The 18627-nt window shown below is 37.1% G+C and overlaps 2 pseudogenes; both read left to right on the top strand.

Annotated features, from left to right (window-relative positions):
• Positions 1–4913: 4913 nt before the first annotated feature.
• LOC148919775 (uncharacterized) lies at positions 4914–11090 on the top strand (annotated as a pseudogene).
• Positions 11091–17212: 6122 nt separating this feature from the next.
• Positions 17213–18543, top strand: LOC103341626 (uncharacterized; annotated as a pseudogene).
• The last annotated feature ends 84 nt before the right edge of the window (positions 18544–18627 follow it).

Below are 18627 nucleotides of genomic sequence, written 5' to 3'. Positions count from 1 at the left end.
GGTCAGATGGTACTATCGAGCATTGTAAGGCTTGCCTTGTTGCTAATGGATTTCACCAATAAGAAGGTATTGATTATGGTGAGACATTCAGTTTTGTGGTCATTCATTCTACCATCTGTCTTGTTATTGCTTTGGCTGTTCATTTTCACTGGTCGGATGTTCAAAATGCTTTTTTGCATGGTTTTTTGACAGATGAGGTGTATATGAGTCAGCCTTTTAGTTTTATTGATCCTTAGAAACTTGATTATGTTTGCCGCCTTAACAAATCCTTTGTATGGCCTTAAATAGGCAATGCGTGCATGGGTTCAATGCTTTTCTTCTCATTTGCTGACATTGGGCTTTGTTGCCTCAAAAGATGATTATTCTCTCTTTATATTTACTGATGCCTCAATTTTCATTTATCTGTTGATTTATGTTGATGACATTCTGGTTACTGGCAATAATGATGCTAGTATTGCCTTTTTCATTGCTAGTTTGGCAGGTTGTTCTTTTCTGGGCATGGAGGTGACTCATACTTCTACTGATGATCATTTGTCTCAGTCTAAATATATCTTGGTTTTACTCAAGAAGATTAATATGGTTGATTGCAAGCCTGTGTCTACACCTACTATCTCTAGTAGACATCTTAGCCATTTTGGTTGGTGAACCTTTCTCGGATGTCTCTTAGTACCGCAGTATTGTTGGGGCCCTTCAGTACCTTACCTTGACAGGCCCGGATATTGCTTTTGTTGTTAACCAAGTTTGTCAGTTTATGAATAGTCCTATCACTCTTCATTGGATTGCTGTCAAACAGATCCTCCATTATTTAAAGTCCACTTATGCCCATGGCCTCGTCTACAGACCCAGTACTATGGCTTTGACGGCCTTTTCTAATGCTAATTATGCTAGTGATCTTGATGATCATAAATCCACTGAGGGGTATTGCATTTATTTGGGTTCAAATTTGGTTTCTTGGAGCTCCAAGAAACAACATGGTGTTTCTCGCTCAAGTACAGAGGCTAAATACCGTCAACTTGCCTACACAACAGCTGCTTTATCCTAGTTTCGTTCTTTGTTTGCTGACCCGCGTCAACCTTTGTCTCATCCTCAGCTTTGGTGTGATAATATTAGCTTCATTTATCTTGCTTCTAATTCCGTTTTCCATGCTTGGACGCATCATGTTGAGGTGGACTATCATTACGTTCGTGAACAGGTTGTTGCTCAAGCATTACATGTTGGTTTTGTGGCCTCTCATGATCAAATTGCTGAAGTCTTCACTAAGGGGTTGTCGTTGCCTCATTCTCCTCCTTGATCTCCAAGCTTCGCGTTGTTCCTTGCCCGCTTATAAGGATCTTGATTATGTAATTACTTGTAATTGATTGTAAAGTTATACACTTACCTTATGTATCCTACTCGTTGTAAACGATATATATTGCAATATAAGCATGCTGGCTGTGGGTGTGCAACAGCCTATTCATTCTCTTGGCTTGAGATTCCTTTCACCCTTCTTTCTTCTTATGCATATATGGTAAGCCAATTCACAACGAAGAGAATGTCAATGAATGGAAGCTTAGCACTACTCACATATGTTTTAAGCACACCCACCAGATTAGGAGCAAATGGGAATGAAAGAAATGGAAACTTTGTCATTGCCATTCGCATTCTACTGGCATCTACTGCTACATTATTTCAGATTGATTGGAACTTTCAAGATTTAATTGCAAACAAGAAGTTCAAGATCAGCTGATTAATCAAATTAACAAAGTAAATTTTCATTGCAAAGAAGTATAAATGTGATGTACAAGTGTCCTCATTATAACATGTTCAATTTTAGTTCTCGGCGATTAGAATGACCGTAACATTCGAAAATTTCTCCGCTATTACAAACGTTAAACTTGAAGATTCTAAGCAGGTTATCTATTTGAGAAAGAGTGTTGCTATTTCCACTTCATATCTTATTTCCCCACCCACCTTATTTTCAAAAATTTAAAGACAAATTTACCCATTTGTAAAATGACTTATAAGCACTATCTAATTTTTTGACACATGTACCCAGTAACTTAACCTATACAAAAACTTCACAACTTTTAAATTTTGGGATAAATTACTCAAATGATCCTCAAACTTATACTCAATTTACATTTTGATCCATCAATTAATTATTCGTTCAAATGGTCCATCAACTTTATATTATTCGCTCCATTGGTCTACCGTTACATTCTGTCAATATTTTCATTAAATATGAGGGAAAATTGATCATTATTTACCCTTAAATTAGGTTAAATTTAACAGAAAATTAGACAGTAGGACCACTGGAGCGAATAATATAGAGTTGATAGACCATTTGAACGAATAATTTAGTTGAAGGACCAAAATGTAAATCAGGTATAAGTTTGAGGACTATTTAAGTAATTTACCCTTAAATTTTAATAACTAAAAAAGAAACAAAAACTTCAGAACTTCACAACTTCAACCTTTAATCCTCTTTGGTTCCTGGGGGCCACCTCTCTAGTTTTCTCTTTCGGCTAATAAACCGGGCTCCTATCCCCTCGACATGTTGTGGAGAGCTTTCATCCCAGTTTTTTTGCTGAGTTTTGCTTCCTTTGCTTTTGCAAGGTTCTGATCTTTTCCCCAGTTTTCTTGGGGTCTGCTCTCTAGCTCTTTGGCTGGGTTTTTGAATCAATGTAGATTTGATGCCTTAATCTTTTGAGGATTTGGTTTGAAGTGGTTATTGGATCTATTAGAGCTTTGTTTCTTTTTGGAGGTGGAATTGTTAGTCATGGTGAATCTTCCTTTTTTGGGAGCTGTGAGATCATGTGGGTTTTTGGAGGAGTTGTGGCCTTCTCTGGCCGGTGAATGTTGAGCGGTAAAGCCCTTTCACTTTGGGTGCTTCTGGTTCCTTGTTAATGCAGAATTTGTTGGTCTTTTATGATCTTTTTGGAGCACTGGTACTGCAAGGAGCCTTTGGAAGAAAAGGGCGGGAAATATACACCTCAACTCCTCGTGACTCCGATTTAGGTGAAGCACCAGGTCTTGACACGCACTACGCGCCCGCCTTCCAGATTTTGACTTCCCATTATCGTGTAGAAGCTCGAACCCTGTAGTTGTGGGGAAGTGGTATTGTCGCTTCGTGTTCAAACTATTAAAGCTTTAATCTATATCCCTATGATGTTTCAATTCAATCTCAGACACAGACATTAAGCTTAAAAAAAGACCTTTTCATCTTATGGTGATTGAGTAATGCGTGAACCTTCCTGGTAGGTTGTACAAAGAGCCAGTGAAATTTGATTTGATTTGATTTATTTTAGAGTACAACAATGACAAATTTGGAAGTATTTAAGTACTTGGCCCTCGGGTTAAGATTAACGAAGCCGGACAATACTTGGTCCTCAGCACAGAACAATTTACGTGCGTTCTTAGAAGTTTGACTTCATGAACCCTATAATTAAATTAATACTCCTTGCAATCAAGCAAATTAATTACTCCTTCCTGGTATATGCTGCAAATTCTGAGTTAGCTTTGTTTGCATGACTAAAACAAATGAGGTACAAGGACATTTGAAATTACTTTGAGCCGATGTCAGGAAAAGACTAACAACATGAGAAGAATCTCCATCAGTTTATTAATTTTAAAAAATGAGTTTAGTCATGAACCTAGGAGTTTACGAACGTTCTCAAATGTTTGAAGTCACGAGACACAAGGAAATGCAATAAATAAATAATCTCTTGAATCAAATCGAAAGTGAGCTGGTCTTCGTTTTCTTATTCACCATCTACTAATTCCTTTGGCAACAAGTAACACTACCCTGTTGACACGTTGACATTGGCAACATAAGAAAATTAACTCTAATATTATCAGCACATAACAATTTTTTTAAAATTAAATTGACTATGAACGTAGGAGTTTGTGTTCTTAGAAGTTTGACTTCATGAACCTATAATTAGTCCCTAATGATCCATGGAGATTGGCATAGTTGTAATTCATCAATTGGAATATTTTTTAATTTTTATTTTTTGAACAGGTAGATTTCATTTCATTGAAAAGTGGGAATAATGGGCATGTTATGCATGGCCTCGTTAAAACCTTCCCGTAGAAAACCACATGTGGAAAAATTCCGGGGTAGGAAAGAGTACCACACATGCCAAAGAAGTACAAAACTAGAAATAAATTACATAACATCAATGAACAAAACATCTTGTAGGAAATCTGGTGAATCAGTAACCCATTCCGCCACTCTCTAGGAGTACAGAGTATAGCGAGCCAAGTGAAATGCAACCCCATTAGCGTTCCTCTTTGTATACCTCAAACAGACACTCTCTTGTCTAGCCAAAAGTGTTTTACAATCCTGAATTAAGCATCCTAGGTGGGACGGATCAGTGGCCTGTATTTTTCTTTTATCAAATAATTGTTTTTTTGGATATGTATCATTGGATTGGTTGGATTTTCAAGATTAGCTGTCCACAAGAAGATAAGGTTAACTGATTATATTAAATTATAAGTTAAAATTTATCATTGTAGAGATGAGCAATGACATACACCCCCCAACAGACATACATTAAGCTTAAAAAAGACATTATGGTGATTGAGAAATGCATGAACATTTCCTGGTAGGTTCTACAAATTTTGACTTATCTTTGCTGCTTGTATAGTATTATTGTATGTCTGAAAAGGACCAATGGAATTTGATTTGATTTATATAAGAGTAGAACAATAACATTTGAAGTACTTTAAGAGCCGGACAAGAAAATGAACTCTAATAATGTTGAGTAAAATTTTAAGCTACCCCAACAATTTATAAATACTCTCAGCACATAGGAGTTTATGTGTGTTCTTATGTGAAGACATTTTCATCAAGCAAATTTAAAGCTAGCTGGTCTTCCTTTTCTTGTTTGCTGTCTTCTAATTCCTTTGGTAACAAGTAACCCCCCACCAAAATGTATGTGACAAAGCTTGTGTCTATGTATAGAAGGTCTCCTCAGTCACTGTCATTGTCACCACCGGAGGGCCAAATTCAGTTATCTTGTTCTACATGACGACGAATCAGTGGAGATAACATGCTGCGGATGTGGTGATGACTGGGTTAAAGACCTACCTTTCCCTCAGAACAAGGATCTAATAGTTTGATATGGCTTGGATGAAGACGAAGTTACATTCATCCCAGTGCTTAATCAGCCCTTATCTTCCAATAGATACCATGTGATACTTCGGAGAGGGAACCATAAAGAGTAAGCATAAATTTATAAATATTCATATGATTAATTTTCACGAGGTGGTGTTACTGTCACACTGAAATGTTCTCTATACAGTTCAATAGCGGTGTTGAGTTTAATTTGCAGGGAAGCATGCACAAACTCAAGGGAAGAGGACGTGAAGATTGACTGTTGCGGTTGTACCAATGCTCCAGATGCTAAACCAAAACCACTGGAACCATCAGACGTAAACTAGCAAGTTGAGATCGTTCCTAGGGAGGGTCGTATCGTAGAGGTTTCTTTGTTGCCAATGACAATTTAGAGTCTTTCTGAAAAGTGTGTCCCTATTCATCGAGAATTGCCCATTATATGGACAGAATACAAGTTAATTAGGAAAGAACACAGGCTGATATTCAGCCCCTGAAAACAGCTCACCTACCACATATACATGTATCTAATTATAGCTAACCTACCACATATACATGTATCTAATACATGTATCTAATTACAGCTAACCTACCACATATACATGTATCTAATTAATGAAAGAATCTGCTGGCATTTAAATCTGATTTCCTTTGACATCCCCCCTCAAATTGATGCTGGTAAATCAACAAGCATCAATTTGCTAACGAGGAAATGATGGCGCTGACGTGGCATGGATTTGGTGAAGATATCGGCGATCTGCAGAGTAGTAGAGACATGTGGAAGGGTGATGACCTGATGATCATAGGCTTCTCTGATTGAGTGACACTCAACTTCGATGTGCTTGGTGCGTTCGTGATAGACGGGGTTGGCTGCAATTTGGATGGCACTAGTGTTGTCAGCATGTAGTGGAGTAGGATGAATAGGACCGAAACCAAGTTCTGTGAGGAGACCACGCAACCAAATGATCTCGGAGCATGCAGCAGACATGGCTCTATACTCTGCCTCAGTGGATGATTTGGAGACGTGGTCTTGCTTCTTACATTTCCAAGAGATAAGGGCATCACTAAGAAACATACACCAGCCAGTAGTAGATTTTCTGGTGTGCTGGGCAATCGGCCCAATCAGCGTCACTGTAGGCTTGGAGATGAAGGGAAGAACCTATAGGGAAGAATAAACCACGACTAGGTGTGCCAAGAATGTAGCGAATGATGCGGCGAACGGCAGATAGATGGAGATGCGTTGGGGCTTGCATGAACTTGCTAACAGTGTGAACAGCATAAGAGATGTCTGGTCGGGTGATGGTTAGATAGATAAGACTACCAACCAGCTTCCGATAGTAGTAGGATCCTCAAGAAGCTCCCCGTCGTCACGTCGATATTTCACATTAAGTTCCATGGGGTGTCAACTGAAGTAGTGTTGGTGAGGCCGGCTAATGAACCAGATCTTGACTGTACTTGTCTGATGCAAGAAGAGACCATGAGGCCTATGATGCACCTCTAAACCCAAGAAATAAGTGAGCTGACCAAGATCTTTCATGTGGAATGTAGAATGCAACAAAGTTTGAACCGCTGAGATTGCCTCCAAGTCAGAGCCGGTGATGACAATATCATCCACATAAACAAGGAGGACAACGATACCCATGGATGTCCGTTGTAGAAAAAGAGAGGAGTCATACTGACTTTGAGTGAAAGAAAAACCAAGCAAAGTGGAGCGAAACTTTTCAAACCATACTCTCGGTGCCTGCTTCAAACCATACAAAGAACGTTTTAGTTTGCAAACTTCATTAGGTGAGGAAGTAGGCATACCATAGGGAAGTTTCAAGTAAACTTCTTCCTTGAGATCACCGTGGAGGAATGCGTTCTTGACATCCATTTGATGTAAGGGCCAGGATTGGGATGTAGCAAGAGCGAGTATAGTTCGGACAGTGGTCATTTTGGCGACTGGTGCGAAGGTCTCATCATAAGTCGAGACCATATTCCTGTTTGTTGCCAAGTGCCACTAACCGAGCCTTATAACGGTCTATGGACCCATCAGAACGAAGCTTGACAGAAAACACGAACTTACTGCCAAGGGGTTTCACGGATGAGGGACATGGAACAATGTCCCAAGTTTGGTTTTCCTCAAGGGCGAGAAGTTCGGCTTCAACAGCTTTCCGCCAACACTCATGCTTCACGGCCTGTTTATAAGATGAAGGAAGAGAAATAGAAGACAAGGTGGCTGTGAAGGATGAAGGAGAAGAGGAACCAAACCTATCCGGGGGTCTACGAACCCGAGTCTGTGTCTGAGAGGGGGAGGTGCGATTCTTTGGAACAGAGCAGGCGGGAAGGATCTTGAGAGGGCTTGGGAGGTGCCGAAGGCTGGTGGGAAGTGGCGGAGGAGTGTCGTTGATACACTAAGAGAGGCTTAGAAGGGACTGGAGCTGCAGAAGAGGTATTAACAACTGGAGCTGCAGAAGAGTTAGTAAACATAGGCAAAATAGAAAATGAGGGAGAAACGGGATCCGGATGCGTGGGAAAAAAATACTGATTTTCTAGAAAGATCACATTTCTAGAAACTCGAATGCGGCGCAAATTTGGATCATAGCAAAGAAAACCTTTCTGGTGTACTGAATATCCTAGGAAAGCACACTGAATCGATTGAGCCGTGAGTTTTGTGCGTTCATGTGCAGGAAGATGAACATAACAGACACAACCAAAGGTACGAAGGTTGGAATAAATTGGAGGGTGACCAAATAACCTGGTGAAGGGAGAGTTGTGGTTTAATGTGGGAGAAGGCAACCTGTTGATGAGATGGACAGCAGTGGATAGAGCTTCACACCAAAAACGAGAGGGCGTAGATGACTCTAACAAGAGAGTGCGAACAACATCAAGGAGGTGACGGTTCTTCCTTTCAGCCACCCCATTTTGTTGAGGTGTTGAAGGACAAGACCGTTGAGAGATGATGCCGTGAGTCTGTAGGAAGTCCTGAAACAAATGAGACATATACTCACCCCCATTGTCAGAACGAAGGATTTTGATTTGGGCTGAAAATTGGGTCTGAATATATGCATGAAAAATCTTAAAAACAGAAAAGACTTCATCTTTAGAATGTAGAAAATATATCCATGTGAAACGACTATAGTCGTCAATAAAAGTGACAAAGTATTTGTAATTAGCATGAGAAGTGATTGGTGCCATGCCCCACACATCACTATGTATCATATCAAAAGGTTGAACTATATGTGGTGTGTGAATAGGAAAAGGCAGAGTCTTACTTTTGCCAAGTTTGCAAGAATTGCAATCAAATTGAACAGCACTAAGAGATGGTGATTCTTTATTCCCAAGAAAACCAGATTTCAATAAATCATGAAGGACATTAGAATTTGGATGTCCGAGACGTTTATGCCACGCTCGGTAATCAACATGAGCAGAATTACAGGAGACAAAGGGTAAAAAAGAAGACAAAGGAAATTGAAGAGGAAAAAGACGTCCCACTTTAGGCCCCCTCGCGATCATCCTCCCTGACTGTTGATCCTGCACAACACAACCAGATTTAGAGAATTCCACTTTGCAATCATTATCAACCAACTGACCGACAGACACAAGATTGGTGGTAAGACCAGGAGATACAAAGACATCAGTGAGAGAGGGAGAAACATCACCAGTGGCCGTGATAGGTAAATGATTGCCATCAGCAGTATGAATTTTGAGATTTCCAAAATATTTGTTTACATTGGTAAGAGAATCAGCATTGTTTGTCATATGATGGGAAGCCCCGGAATCAAAGTACCAAGGAGATGATGTAGAGAAGGGTTTACCTGAGAGTCCTAAAGCTGAAAATGCAGAAATGATCATTTGTTGAATCATGTCAGGGGTCACAGGTTGAACAGGAGCATGAGCACTTTGTGTCAGTGCTGTAGTCACGAACTTCCAGCACTAGAAGAGCCAACGGAGATATATGCGGTCTCGATTTCTTGGGGGTCGAGTAGGACATTCTTTGATGATATGGCCATCCTTTTGCAGTAGTTGCAGAATTTTCGGGGACAATTTGCAGCATAATGACCAAATCCCTTGCAACAAAAACACGAACAGTGCTCATATCCCGCCTCGTGGCTTACCTTATGCTGCATAGGCCACAGGAACAGATGCAGATCGCCGTTGTTCCATGGTGGTTTGAGTGAGAAGGCGTTGTTCCTCGCGAAGGAGATCATTGAGGCATGTATCCAAGGAGGGGACAGATTCCCGGTTCATAAGATTGGATCTGGTGCCTTCAAATTCAGGTCTCAATTTCATCAGAAATTGATCCCTCTGGGTAGTTTCATGGATAGATTGAACAGAACTAAGACCTTCGGATGGTAAGTCAGCATAAACTATATCAGTGTATTCAGCCCAAAGATTAGTGAATCTAGAGTAAAAATCAGAGATAGAAAGGCTATCCTGTTGGAAAGCGGCCAATTCATGTTCAAGCGAACCGACGAGCGTGTTTCGTTGACTATAGATCTTCTTCGTAAGTCCACATCGAGCTGCGAGTCGAGATGATCGAAGGTTCAAGATGATATTAAATTCGACAGATCCTAAAATCCATGTCATAACTTGAGCGTCCTTGACTTCCCACTTGGCGTCTGGTCTTTGTCTTTGTTTTTGTCAGGAGCTGGGTTACTTCCATCAACATGTCCCCACGCCTCCTTACCTTTGACGAAAATCCCGAAGTGAAACGCCCAAGCAGAGTAGTTCTTGCCATTGAAACGAATCAAAGAAACATCTGACTTATCTGAAGACATGATGTCAAGAGAACTTGGTCAAGAATAACTGAGACTAAGGAACTTGAGAGCAAGAGATAATTCAGAGCTATAACTCTGATACCATGACAATTTAGAGTCTTTCTGAAAAGTGTGTCCCTATTCATCGAGAATTGCCCATTATATGGACAGAATACAAGTTAATTAGGAAAGAACACAGGCTGATATTCAGCCCCTGAAAACAGCTCACCTACCACATATACATGTATCTAATTATAGCTAACCTACCACATATACATGTATCTAATACATGTATCTAATTACAGCTAACCTACCACATATACATGTATCTAATTAATGAAAGAATCTGCTGGCATTTAAATCTGATTTCCTTTGACAGCCAAATCTATTGATCCAGATGGGTTTCCTCCTTCCTTCTTGAGGAGAAAAGGGTGGACTGTGACCATGCACACACCCGCCATTACCGATTGGGTGAAGCCTCAGGACTCAACTCCTCACTACGAGCAAAGGCTTCCGGGGTTCGCTTTTCCACTATCACATGATTGCTCTGAAGCTGTGTTTGTTGGCAAGTGGTATTGTCCTTTCATGTTTGTCAAGGAAGAAGGGGTGAGGCTGAAGGACCAAACGACAAAATGCATGTTCTATGAAACTAGACTTGAGCAAAGATAGGAAAAGATTTTCGATAGCGTTAACAAAAATGTTGAGGGAAAAAATAAAGGTGGCTGTGTTTGTGGATGCCTTTGTTCAAAGAGAGGTGGTTTTTGTTGGTGGAAGTGAGGCTATTTGGGATGAAAGAAATGTGAGTGGTGAAGGGTTCATGTTGTTTAAGAGTTTTGATGGTGTGAGAGGAGAAACAGGTGTGGGATTGAGCATGAAAGTTGTAGAGAGAATGAAATTGGAACAAGAAAGAGTTGGATGGGTTGGTGGGAATGAAAGACGAGTGAGAGTGGAGAGAGTAGAAGAGTTTGGGGGGACAGGAGGCAGTGGAAGAGATTTGGTTATTATGTGTTGGTAGAGAGGTTTGTCTTGAAGAGAATGTCAATGAATGAAAGCTTAGCATTACTCATATATGATTTCAAGCACACACACCAGATTAGGAGCAAATGGGAATGACAGAAACTTAAACTTTGTCGTTGCCATTCTCATTTGCGTTCTCATTCCACTGGAATCTACCTCTACATTTTAATTTGATTGGAACTTTCAAGAATCTGCCCACAAGAAGTTGAAGATCAGCTGATTAATCAGATTAGCAAAGTAATTTTCATTGTAATGAGTATAGATTTGATGTATAAGTGTGTTCATTATAATATCTTCAACTTTTAGTCCTTCGCAATTAGTGTAACCTAAACTTGTAAGATGACTTATGTGAGTTGGCACAATCACATGTTGTATTTATCATATTAGAACAAGATAATAGGGTTTGTATTTATCAGTTGTACTAAGACTCCTAGTTTTGACGGACTTGGTAGCGATATTATATTGATAAGGACTCAATTGCTTACATTTATTAGTTTGTTTAAACACTAACTCTATCTATAATAGGAAAGACATGGTTAAGTTTTGATCAATATAAAAGAACCTGATCCCTGCACTCACAAGTCGCCAAGTTCTATTTTGGGCTTGACCTATTGATAGCTAGAACATATTGAGACTTGCAGAGAGTAGAAGATCGTTCTTGTTTCATCTATGTATTCCTTGACAAGTATGTATCAGTAGTGAATCTGTTGTTAATATTGCATAAGTCTTATGTTGTAATCCTTTGTGATGTTGATATGCCTCTAGAGGTGTATTCTTACAAAACTCACAAAAATTTATCCACACTACTACAAAAAGTGAAAAAGACAACCAAAAAAAGACGACGGTAGAAGAAAAAACCGTCGTTGTATTTAAAAAGACGACGGTAACAAAAAACCGTCGTGAATAAGTGACTTAAACAACTAAAAAATGGAGGTACTGTTGAATATTTTTTTATAACGACGCACACAAATAAAAAACGTCGTCTTATTAAAAAGGTTTTCTTCAGAGTTAAAATCGACCAAAAAACAACGACAGGTATGACAAGCGTCGTCTTTTAAAAATCAAATGTCATTTTTTTGGTAAAAACATGATTGTTTTGAAAGAATTGTCGTCTATTATATGTAAAGATGACATTTTTTTTAAAAAAAGGGTCGTCTATTATGAAGTAAATATGACGGTTTTTTTTTAAAACGGTCGTCTATTATATGTGATGATAGTTTGTTTAAAAAAGAGTCGTCTATTTTATATAAAGATGATGATTTGTTTAAAAAAGGGTCGTCTATTATGAAATAAAGATGACCTTTTTTTTTACAAATAGGTCGTCTATTATATGTAAAGATGACGAATTTTATACAAACCGTCGTCTATTATATGTAAAGATGACGTTTTTTATAAAAAAAAACTGTCGTCTATTAGATGTAAAGATGACGATTTTTATACAAACCGTCGCCTATTATATATAAAGATGACGCTTTTTATAAAACCGTCTTCTATTATATGTAAAGATGACGCTTTTTATATAAAAAAAACCGTCGTCTATTATATGTAAAGATGACGCTTTTTAATAAAAACTGTCGTCTATTATATGTAAAGATGACGATTTTTATACAAACCGTCGTCTATTATATGTAAAGATGACGTTTTTTATAAAATCCGTCGTTTATTATATGTAAAGAACGCTTTTATAAAAACCGTCGTATATTATGAAGTAAAGATGACGGTTTTTTTTTTTATAAATGGTCGTCTATTATATATAAAGATGACGCTTTTTATAAAAAAATGTAGTCTATTATAGTAAAAATGACGCTTTTTATAAAAAAAAAGGGTCGTCTATTATATGTTAAGATAATGGTTTGTTAAAATAAGCGTTAAATCATGATTTTTCATTTATAACCATCGAAATTTTTTGTTCCGTTACTTGATCTTTGAATGTTTATTTTTTTCGATTTCTGGTGTATATGATCTCGAAGTATAAACAAACAAGTTTGACGGTTGGATCGTTGAAACTAGTTTCTTAGAATGTGTATGCCATCAAAACAATATATTCACTAACAATTAAGAGTTTATTTATACTTTCGTTAAATATAACATAAGATTTTGTGGTATCTACTAGGTAAATATTTTAAATTGAAGATCAAATTCAGTCATTGTATTCATATAGGGTCAAGGAGTGTAGCGGTAAAAAATCATCAAAATCGGAGTTAAAATAACCGTTAAATCATGATTTTTCATTTACAACTGTCGAAATTTTTTGTCCCGTTACTTGATCTCTGAATGTTTATTTTTTTCGATTTTTGGCGTATATGATCTCGAAGTATAAACAAATAAGTTTGATGGTTGGATCATTGAAACTAGTTTCTTAGAATGCGTATGCCATCAAAACAATATATTCACTAACAATTAAGAGTTTATTTATACTTTCGTTAAATATAATATAAGATTTTGTAGTATCCACTAGTGTAAATATTTTAAATTGAAGATCAAATTCAATCATTGTATTCATATATGGTCAAGGAGTGTAGAGGCAAAAAATCATCAAAATCGGAGTTAAAATAACCGTCGAAATTTTTTGTCCCGTTACTTGATCTCTAAATGATTATTTTTTCCGACTTTTGGGGTATATGATCTCGAAGTATAAACAAACAAGTTTGACGTTGAAACTAGTTTCTTAAAAAAATATATTCACTAACAATTAAGAGTTTATTTATACTTTCGTTAAATATAACATAAGATTTTGTAGTATCCACTAGTGTAAATAATTTAAATTGAAGATCAAATTCAGTCATTGTATTCATATAGGGTCAATGAGTGTAGCAGTAAAAAATCATAAAAATCGGAGTTAAAATAACCGTTAAATCATGATTTTTCATTTATAACTGTTGAAATTTTTTGACCCGTTACTGGATCTCTGAATGTTTATTTTTTTTTATTTTTGGCGTATATGATCTCGAAGTATAAACAAACAAGTTTGACGGTTGGATCGTTGAAACTAGTTTCTTAAAATGCGTATGCCATCAAAACAATATATTCACTAATAATTAGGAGTTTATTTATACTTTTGTATCCACTAGTGTCATCCATTGGCGGATCTAAAGAGGCGCAAGGAGGTGCAGCTGCACCTTCCTTCGCCGGAAAAAGCTTTGGAGGTGCCTGAAAATGCCCCTCTGCTAATGCCTACAGCAGCTATGGTATGTAAGCTCTATGAGGCGCCGTCAATGGCTTATTCCTCTCGAAGAAGAAGACCCAACCCTGACTCAACTTTTGTTTTCCTCTAGGTTTTAAGTGAACGACGTCGGATTGAGATGCGTGAGTTTTTTTTAATGAAACGATGTGTTTCGTGTAGTCTGGTTTCATACAATAAAGACACCACCATTTGGTTTGTAAAATCCCCAAAACTCTGCCTTATAATTTAATTCCATATAATCTCTACCATTTTCATTCACCCAATAGAATCACTGCACTTAGCATCTATTTTAATGTTTAGAACCTTGCCACTACTAAAGTCATTTAATGAAATCACAATTTATGACCACAAAATATATATATTATTATTACTGATTTGGCTCTCTTTGTATTTTGTATGATTAATACAATAGCACATGAATAGATGATCAATTCCGATTTATTTGTTTAATTGATAATTTGATATGCATTTCAATTAGATTAATTGAAATTAATTTTTTTAGATTTTTTTTATTTAGATTAATCTTCGTTAGATTCTAAAGGTATTTGGTTGTTTAATTATTTAATTATTTTTATGTTTTTAGTCTTTTATTTATTGCCCTTCCCTGAAAAATTTCTAGATCCGCCACTGGTGTCGTCTATTATATATAAAGATGATGGTTTGTTTAAAAAAAGGTCGACGATTATGAAGTAAAGATAACGCTTTTAATAAAAAAAACCGTCGTCTATTATATGTAAAGATGACGCTTATTATAAAAACCATCGTCTATTATATGTAAAGATGACGATTTTTATACAAACCGTCGTCTATTATATGTAAAGATGACGCTTTTTATAAAAACCGTCGTCTATTATATGTAAAGAAGACAAATTTTTTTTTTTAAAAAAGCGTCGTCTTTTAAAATACGATAAGAAATGGCCACTTAAGTGAATTCGCGCTCGACAAATTTTCAAATTTTCACCCGTATTTGAAAACCTTATCTCTCATTAACAAGTGTCGTCTTTTAAAATACGCTAAAAAAAGGCTACTTAAATGAATTCGCGTTCGACAAATTTTCAGATTTTCCTCCGTCTCTAAAAACCTTATCTCTCCCTCATTGAAACCCTCCTGCACTCTGTAAAACACCATCATGAAACTCTCTACAAAATCATCCAAAAATCGATATCAATGAATGAGTTGAGAGATTGAGGTCTTCGCAGATCCATAAGATGTAGAGGGATGTTCTGTATTTGAGAATTAAAGCTGGTTGAAAGGTTTGATTTGAAAGTCACCTAATCTCTTAATACCCTTCTATATCTTGCTAGTGAATTCTGGATTAGTCTCTTTGCGTTTCTGGTATGTTCTTTGTCTCCCTAATTTTAGATTTTGTCTATGTTGATTTGTCTGGTTTGTTTACATATATTTTTTTATATTTCTGGTTTCTTTTTGGATTTTCTGATTTAGTTATTAGGAGATGAGGATGAAGCTTGCATATTTATAACTTTTTCTTTTGCAGGTTTTCTATGTGAGTCATATATTTTTTTTGTTGAAAATTTGCAGGTTCTCGATGGTCTTTTTTATGCTCATTTTACAAGTTTTCAATGGAAATATGGACCAATGATAAAATTTCTCTTTCACATAATTTTTCATGTTTATAATCTTAGCTTTTTTTTTTTTTCATCTCTTTGTCATTTTGATTTATTTACAGGAATGATGGAGGAGACTTCAGTTGTGCATCATTTGTATGTTTGGATGAGGAATGCTTGGATTATGAGTACGTAGGTCTTGTTAGGAATTATGTTTGTTGTAGAATAAAGATTGGTTAACTATGTAATAACTATTGAATCTTCAAGTTTTATGAAAGAAACTATTTTTGAGTATATATATTCATTAATAAAGCATTATGGTTGGTTTTCTAGTTAAAATCGTTGTATAACATCATAGGAAATCAAAAAGAACTAAAATGTAGCAGTTTGGAAACTTATTTGACAACGGTTTTTATAATAAATCATTTCTTTACAGAAAATTAACGACGGTTTTTATAAAAAAATGTTTTCTATTATAGGTAAAGATGACGATTTTTATAAAAAGGGACGTCTATTATATTCAAGATGACGCTTTTTATAAAAAAACCGTCGTCTATTATATGTAAAGATGACGATTTTTATACAAACCGTCTTCTATTATATGTAAAGATGACGCTTTTTATAAAATCATCGTCTATTATATGTAAAGATGACGCTTTTTATTAAAAAATCGTCGTCTATTATATGTAAAGATGACGCTTTTTATAAAAACCGTCGTCTATTATGAAGTAAAGATGACGATTTTTTTTAAAATAGGTCGTCTATTATATGTAAAGATGACCGTTTTTTTTTAAAAAAAAAGGGTCGTCTATTGTTAAGTAAAATGAACTTTTTAAATTTTAAAAAAGGTCGTCTATTGAATGTAAAGATGACGGTTTTTATAAAACAACCATCGTCTTTATAAACAATCCATGACGGTTTTCATAAAAAATCGTCATCTTTACATACATACACGACGGTTTTATTAAAAACAGTCATCTTTTTTCCTATAATTAACGATCTTTACCTCTAAACAACGACGATTTTCTTTAAAAATCGTCGTCATTACAGATAAACAACGGTGGTGAAAAGCCGTCGTAGTTTGACACTCAAATAGATGTCGGTCAATTTCACGACGATTTGAAAACCGAATACATGACGGTGAATTCCCGTTGTCTTTTGCCTTTTTTGTAGTAGTGCCACAAACAAACATCAAACTTGAAGACTTAATGCACCTTTCCAAACAGATGCTGCTTATTACTAAAAGACAAGACATTGAGAGCTTGTAGAGCTTGCTAGTGTAGGGTGATAAGGAAATGTACGAACCTTCCTGGTATATGCTACAAATTCTGACTTAGCTTTGCTTTGAGCTGGAAGGACAAACAAACACCAACAGCAGACCAGTCAAGATTTGACAACACAACCATCACAACCCAACCCCCCACCCCCACCCCAAACAAAAAACAAATAAAAGGCAAGATAAGATTAAGGCATAATTAGTAGTGGAAAAATCTCCATCAGGAGTTAACGTACGTTCTCAAATGTTTGAAGTCATGGAACACAAGGAAATGCTATAAATAAATAATCACTGAAATCACATTTTCATCAAGCAAATTGAAAGTGAGCTGCTCTTCCTTTTCTCATTCACTGTCTTCTAATTCCTTTGGCAACAAGTAACACCCAACAAAATGTATGTGACAAGGCCTCTGTCTATGTATAGAAGGTCACCTGAGTCACTGTCCTTACCACCCCAGAGGGGCCAAATTCTAGTTATCTTGTGCTCCATGATGAAGAATCCGATGAGGTATCATGTTGTGGATGCATTGATAACCGGGTTAGAGACACGCCTTTCCCTCAGAATGAGGATCTAACAGTTGGATATGGCTCAGATGACGACCCTGTTGCATTCATTCCAGTGCTCGATCAGCCCTTGTCTTCCAACAGATACCATGTGATCCACCGGAGAGGGAGGCATAAAGGGTATATATGTGCATCTTATATACACTATTCTTATAATTTATTTTCACGCTACCGGGTCACACAGAAAAAAACTGAACTTAATTTGCAGGGAAGCATGCACAAATTCAAGGGAAGAGGACATGGGACTGGCTTGTTCAACAGACGCTCTGTACGAGATGTTAATCCAAAACCTTTGGATCCGTCAGACATATATCAGCAAGTTGAGATACTTACTGGGGATAACTACTACAAGGGTAGTTTTACTGCCAAGTCTGTTGCTCCAGATGGGTTTCCTCCTAAATTCTTGAGGACAAAAGGGTGGATTGTGACCAGGCGCACACCTTATGATTACCAATTGGGTGAAGCCCCAGGGCTCAACTCTTCACTACGAGCAAGCCTTCCAGGGTTCAATTTTCCACTATCACAAGATTGCTCTGAAGCGGTGTCTGTAGGTAAGTGGTATTGTCCTTTCATGTTTGTCAAGGAAGGAGGGGTGAGGCTGAAGGAACAAATGAAAAAATGCATGTTCTATGAAATACGACTTGAGCAAAGATGGGAAAAGATTTTCGATAGCGTTAACGAAAATGTTGAGGGGAAAAATAAAGGTGCTGTGTTTGTGGATGCTTTTGCTCGAAGAGAGGTGGTTTTTGTTGGTGGAAGTGAAGCTATTTGGGATGAAAGAAATGTGAGTGGTGATGGGTTCATGTGGTTTAAGAGTTTTGATGGTGTGGGAGGCGAAACAAGTGTAGGGTTGAACATGAAAATTGTGGAGAGAATGAAATGGGAGCAAAAGAGAGTTGGATGGGTTGGTGGAGATGAAAGGCAAGTGAGAATGGAGAGGGTGGAAGAGTTTGGAGGGACAGGAGGCATGTGGAAGAGATTTGGTTGCTATGTGTTGGTAGAGAGGTTTGTGTTGAAGAGAATGTCTGTGAATGGAAGCTTTGCGCTACTCACGTATGATTTCAAGCACGCACACCAGATTAGGAGCAAATGGGAATGATAAAACTTTGCCCTACATTTTCCAAGATTCGTCTACATCCCATGTCCATGTAATGGAATGCCATAGTTGTATATAGAGATTGCTTTGCT

This window comes from Prunus mume, linkage group LG2 (assembly GCF_029339155.1).
Source record: "Prunus mume cultivar Tortuosa linkage group LG2, ASM2933915v1, whole genome shotgun sequence".
NCBI lineage: Eukaryota > Viridiplantae > Streptophyta > Magnoliopsida > Rosales > Rosaceae > Prunus > Prunus mume.
Note: the sequence above shows the minus strand (reverse complement) of the source record. Positions and strands in the feature narration are given on the sequence as shown.